At 37.2% G+C, this 6928-nt stretch overlaps 1 non-coding gene across 1 annotated transcript; it reads left to right on the top strand.

The window, feature by feature from the left end:
- The first annotated feature begins 309 nt into the window (after positions 1-309).
- Positions 310-441, top strand: LOC119806107. Its single transcript, XR_005284138.1, has one exon. It is a non-coding gene; the product is annotated as a small nucleolar RNA SNORA51 (small nucleolar RNA).
- Positions 442-6928: the final 6487 nt, after the last annotated feature.

The following is a 6928-nucleotide window of genomic DNA, read 5'->3' as shown; positions in this document are numbered from 1 at the left end:
AATGCACAAGTTTTACATGTTCTGTGTTTGATAGAAGTCAGTTCCTTACCATATTTGGACACTATGCAACTGTCAAGGAAAAATTAGAACATTTTTAAATTTGTGTTAAGTCACTATTGTACAGTTCAGATCATGACATCTTTGCAAGCTTTAGTTGACTTTGAAGCTACCGAACTATGCTATTTTGCCTTTAACATTTTCTTCTGCATCCCAGTTATTAGCCTGGAAGTTCCAGGTAACAAGCTTTGGAGATCTGTCATTGTAACTGCTGAAATAATATGATATAAATAGTCAATAAGCTCAAAATTCAGCCTCCTTGTGCTTACCACAGGCGTGTTCTTACAATGGCTGTATAGAAAGAGGAGGCATAATAAACCCACCCCATGTACACCTCAGCCCAGGCCACTGGGCCTGGTCTGTATTGTGAATGGGGAGACATGAATTTGAAGGAAAAAATAACCTCAAAATTCTAGCACTAAAATTTTTCAGCTACTTATGTGAAATAGGCAGATAACCCTTGAAAGGGTCAACCCAGAATACTTGGAAAAACACTGATAGTATTTTCTGTTTACTAAAAGCAAAGTGAAAAGAGGATCAGTTAACAATTGGTACAAAAAAAAGCTACTCAATCAAGCCTGGGCCCCATGGAACCAATAACAGCTATCTCAAGCATAACCCCACTATGCATTTTTGCTGTATGCCAGCTCAGTGCCAAGCACATTTAGGATACAGCTTCAAAGTTTATCTTGGTGATTGAGAAAGTCAATAAACTGTGAATGACTGTTTCTTTTATTGCTGAACCTTATATCTATACAATTGTTCCATGACTAGGATGTAAATAAAAAAGATTACATTTGTTAATCCATTGACCATAAGCACACATAGATTCCATATGTTTGAAAATATATATTTTGAGGAATCCAGATATACGTTCTCATTCGACTTGGAGCTTAGTATTTCAAAAGAAACTTGGGTGACTAAGAAGAAGAAAACACAACGCTGACTGAGTGAAAAGTTATATAATTTCTTTCTGGGAATAATTATACCAGATGTTGCCTAGTTGCTTAATCTATGTCATATCTCAAGAAACAATTCAATAAGTTTCATTACTATAGTTTTGTGTTCAGTTGCCTTAAAGTTCAAATATCTTGAGATGTTTTATTTAATAATCATGATGATGATTATATTATAAAGAAAAAATACAATGTAATTGCAATGTCACAGAAACCACCATAAGTGATCCAATTTGTTTATTTTAATTACTACTCATTACTGTCATTTTGTGCAGCAGAAAGCAAGTGTTAAGTCATTGTGACCAATATCAGATATCTGATATGGGAGGTCCTTCTGTCTATGTGTTGCTTTTATTGGTTAATGAATAAACTGGCTTGGCCTATAGCAAGGTAGAACTTAGGAGGGGAAAACTAAGCTAAATGCTGGGAGAAAGGAGGTAGAGTCAGAAAAGAGCCATGGAGTCGCCACCAGAGACAGACATGCTGAAACTTTGCCAGTAAGCCACTGTTATGTGGTGATGCACAGATTAATAGATATAGGTTAAATTAATTTGTAAGACTTAGCCAATAGGAAGCTAGAGCTAATGGGCCAAGCACTGATTTAATTAATATATTTTCTGTGTGGTTATTTTGGGAGTCTAGGCAGCTGGGAAAAAAACAGTCTCCTTACTACAGATCTCCAGTTACTTCTAGTTTGAAAGTCATTCAAATTGTAGAGTTTCTATGCCTACCAAATTCAGTATTTTTTAATTATTTATAAGTATTACAAGTGAGAATTTTTCATTTTTCTTGTAAAATTAATACATATATATAATGTGTAATTGATTTCATGAATGAAAACAGTAACACATACTTTTAATTTTTTAATTTTAAATATAATTGCATTTTATGAATAATAATGTTTTACTTGAGAGTACACATGCACTCTCCATGATTATCTGGAGCCTGAGGGGACTGGAAGAGGATTCTGGATCCCCTAGAACAGGGTTCACATACCATTGTGAGGTTTTTTTGTGGGTGCTACCAACTGATCCTGGTCTTCTGGAGGAACAACCAATGCTCTTAATCACTGAGCCATCTTTCTTTCTCCTTCATTTACTTTTTAAATTTCATAAAATCAAGATTCATTTAAAATTCTTCGTGCTGTGTCTATGAAATATTTCAACCTTAAAGTGTTTTTACATATTAAAAACACCTGTATCTGTCTGAACTATTGAAAGTGTTTCATTTTCTTGGCTAAAGGTGATTTTCCTGGCCGAGTCAAACAACAGAACCTGAAGATAGCTTAGGTATAATACCTGAAGCAAAATAAACACAATACAATGAATCATCACTGTAGCCATAGGTTCTGACATACTTACTAAAGTAGAACTGCACCATTTGAGGAATGACAGGTTTTCACTTTTGTGGCATCTGGATATTTCTGTAATAACATATAAGTCAAACAATGGGTAATAAAAGATATTGATAACTGAGAGTTACAAATGGCAGTTATAAATTGTTGAGAATAGTGTGGGGAAAACATAAAACCTATAGGGTCCACAGTTTTTTACTTCCAGGGTACAAATTCATTCCTCCATGAAGAGAAATGATTGTGAGGGTCTAACTATAAAGGGCTGTGATTCATTTCTTGGGTGACTAGAAGTCATCAGTTTCTTCCTTTTGAATTATACCTCATATGTCACAACTCAAAGAGCCTTAATGCCAGTTAATGTCTGCACCCACGAAGAACAAATCATGAATTCATGGATTGTCTTTCTTTCTACACTTCATTTACGAAAGCTAATTGTTTAGGGAATAGATGTTCCTTGGCTCATTGGCTTAATAATTCAGGAAACTCTCTTGGAATTCCACACAAAGAAACCAAACTCAGCCTAAAAGAAAAATCCTTCCTCACACATAAGAGAAGAAGCAGAAAGCCTTATTAAATCTACACCAATAGTGAATGAATTCACTAACTAGTCTTCCCTGCTGGGGTATTAAGCCTTTACAAGCTGTGAGCTCTAAACTGCAGAAAGTAAATCCTCATTAATTTGCAGCAAAAGAAAGTAACAACTGTCGCATTCACTCAAAAACATATCTATCTTCTAATTGAAAGTGATAGGTATTTGGGAGAGAGAGCCCTTTTCTCTAGGCAGCCAGTCAGGTCACAGGCCTAAGCAAACAAGTGTCCATAGGTTCTGGCAAAACTGGAAGTCAAGCATGGGAACACAAAAGTTTTCTAATAAACTCTACACACTGAGTGATAAAGCCAAGGAAGTAATAAAAGGTCAGGAGCTGAAATTCCACAGCAACTCAGGCTCCATTAAAACACACATGGTTGTCGGTTCTTAGGGCCCTCAGTGGGTTTTGCTGTGTTCATTCTACCCCTTGACCAGTCAGTCCCTTGCCTCTATATCCCTTGGACTCTCCATATATTCTAATTAGATAATTAGTTTCACGACAACTTGACACCTAATTTACATATGCGCATAAACTAATTGACCTCTTCTCAAGTTATGAAAGCACTTCCTTTGCCAAGAACTACTTAGCAATCCGTGTTGAGACCCCTCCTTGCTGAGCACAGTTGTTAATCTATATTTCTCACTAAAACCTTGCTTTCGAGCCTGTAATGAATATCAAAATTGTTCCAGTATAATAAAAACTGAGGAGTCAGAAACTGAGATAAAAACCTGATAAATTCAAAGACAGCAAAGAGTCAATTGCCTGATTATTCCTCCAAGTTTTTCCAGAAACACCAGACCCAGAAATCCTTTCTTCTTTCTTCCTGTCCACACTAGCTGACTTCCTCAGTCCTCCAAGAACTCTATGGTTAATGCTGCTCATCCAATCACTGACTTTCTCCTTTGACTCTAGGTGGCTTTGGCAGAAATTAGCTGACAGTATGCTGGGAGGGGTAAATCAGGCTAAGGAAATGTTAGACTAAGAGAAATGAACACAGAAGCATATGATAGACCAGAAGAACGAAGATTAATACCAAACAGTCCCAAAATCATTTCTCAGCCAGCATATATACTAATTACAAACAAAGGGCTGTACAGTCAGCTAGACACCTCCGTGCATTGCCCTTGGGAGGAAGCTCAAGTAGGTGCATTATCTCAATACAAGAATTCAGCTAGTAACAAGCAGCTGCCACTCATAAGGAGGAGTGCTCCGACTGCCATACACTATCCCAAATCTTAAAAGACAATGTGTTCTACATGTACGAGAAAAATGCCCTTTCTCATGGACTTAATCAGAACTTTCTCATTAATATATGGAGCAAGCAGAGCAGGCAGTCTTGAACTCAAGTGACTTAAGTCAGTAATGACTCCAGATGGAAACCGAGTCACACACGGGCTCCCACAAGACAGTGGAACTTCGCTTCTGTAGCACTGGCCCCTCTTTTACCCTTTACATTCTTCCAAATCCATTGTGAGACGGTAAATGCAGCTCTGGCCCAGGCACCTCCTAACGAAAGGGCTTCTGCAGTAGAACACCACCGACATTTGTGGGTAATGTCCTTGGTACAGCGCTGTATTGCTTGCTTTCATTAGTTTCATAGAGTACCAGCAGTTTTCAATAACATAATTCTCTTTCTGAAATGAAAATTCAGAGCTTAAAGGACAGATTTCAGCCACTATACCTAGAATGGCTATGTAGCTTAACTTGCATGTCTTATTTGTGAAAATCTCCATTTGTGTGTTTGAAAAATGATTAACATTTTATATTTAATTTCAAGCAAACAAGTCTCATATTCAAAATCTACATAAGTGTAAGAAAAATGAACACATATACAGTTGCCCTCTGAGTTTTATATTGTAAATCTGCTGATATAATAAATCAATAAGTAATACAAATTTGACTATGACTAAGGTAAAATACCACTGCTGTTTGTATGATTATGTTTAGAGATTATAATATATAACACATTCTATACAATGTTTCCTACATTTGTGGCTTAATGTTTCTTTTTGTTGTTGTTATAATTAGTTTCATCTTTTGAGACAGGGTTTCTGTGTGTAGCTCTGGCTGTCCTGAAACTCACTCTCTTGACCAAATTGACCTCAAACTCATATATTGTTTTACCTCTTTAATCCCAAATTCTTGAATTAAAGACATGCTCCACCATGCCTGGCTCATGGCTTTCCAGATAAACTAACTCTTTGGCCAATAGACAGTACTGCCAGGTACATCCTGGCTATCATAGTATTTCAAAATAAAGTAACTCTTTGGCCAATAGACTGTACTGCCAGGTAAAACAAGACCATAATCTAAATCAGATGTCTATAATTTTCTAATATAATCAAAATATGTTCCCATCATTTACACATCAAATTTAAATCAACTTTTCTCAAGACTAAAAATGAATGAAACTGAAGGAGAGAAATTGTCAGAGGATGAAGTTGGACTTTATGGCATTCTGAAAGGGAGCCTACTTTTCTTTATGTTCTTGGTTAATTCCTCTAACATTGATAGGATCCATAATTATGAATAATATGGTACTTAATACAGATTTAATTCATAAAGATTTAATTGCTGTGTCCAAAAAATTAATGTTGAAATAATTTAAAAGAGATGTTCCTGAATTTTGAAGATCACACTCCCCTTTAGCTTGATGTCACATTGCAGACAATTTCTCTCAACAACGCAAAGATTCTAGTCTTTATATTGGTTGAAACAGAGTTGATAATAAGTCAATGGAGGACAAAAACCACAAATTTACTTGTGTTCATGTGAGTACACAGCCTGTTAACGTGTGGAGCTAGAATGTCTAGGAGATTGAGGCTTAAATCCCTTCTTCATGGAACGATGGAAGTGCTGATATAGACAGTTTTAGACGGGAAGCTAATTATGTCTAGGAGAAATAGACAGTGACCTAGGGCTTGCCTCCTTGGGCTGCATGTGTAAAGTATGTCCGTCTCTTTTGCATGGCTGATTTTCTTGGATAATGGTATCTCCTAATGATGCTTTCCTTCTAGGAAGAGAACTTGGCAAGAAAAGAAAAATCGAGAGGATGTCACTCCCTGTACTTATGGAGAAGGGGCGGGGGAACGTGAAAAGATGATAAAGCAAGGGATGGATGGAGATCAAAGAGAACTGTTTTCTGAACAGTGTGAAAGAATTTATTCTGAAAGACTTACAAGAGAAAAACTGGGATGAACTTTTGAATATAAAACAGCTAAGGATGTATGCCAATGAGCTGAGAGAGAGAGAGAGAGAGAGAGAGAGAGAGAGAGAGAGAGAGAGAGAGAGAGAGAGAGAGGTTACAGTGAGAATAGGTGGTTTAACAGTTAGAAAGAAGGTCTCAAGCAAGAAAAGAAACTTATACCAAAGTTAAAGAAGTATTTTTCATGAAGGTAGGCCAAAGATTCAGGCACTGACATTGATCTGATACTAAGGATGAAGGAATCTCTAAAGTAATAGGCTGGTTCCTTGTTAAAGCTAGATCTGGGAAGGGCAGTCATGGAATTCAAAGGAAAAAGCTGAATTTAATCAAGGACCCATGCAGCCTCAAAAGAGGTTGGTCAAAAAGGGATCAGAGCAGCTGTGGGCAGAGATGTTGGCCTGAAAGCCTTGCAGAGGTTTCCCATTTGTGAGAGCAATACAGAAGGACCTATGCACCGAGGTTTCCTCTAAAAATGAAGAATTTCCTGCCCAAAGTCAGCAAAGCAGCAGAACACAGCGAGTTCTCTCTCATCACTCATTAAGGTTTCCCAGAGAAAGGAGAGCTCAGAAGCTGCATGGAAAAGCTATTGAGGAATCTTAGTCTAGCTGTGCCCCATGTCTTGTCATCTGTGCTTGGTATAGCACATGCACAAAGATCTTGACTGGCTTGTCCCTGTGACTGCCATTGTATATCTTGAAAGATTATGATTTTTGTAAACTGAAATGAAAGCCAGTACCTGTCACCTGTGTCTTGGGTACTTCTGAAG

Source organism: Arvicola amphibius, chromosome 1 (assembly GCF_903992535.2).
Source record: "Arvicola amphibius chromosome 1, mArvAmp1.2, whole genome shotgun sequence".
Lineage (NCBI taxonomy): Eukaryota > Metazoa > Chordata > Mammalia > Rodentia > Cricetidae > Arvicola > Arvicola amphibius.
Note: the sequence above shows the minus strand (reverse complement) of the source record. Positions and strands in the feature narration are given on the sequence as shown.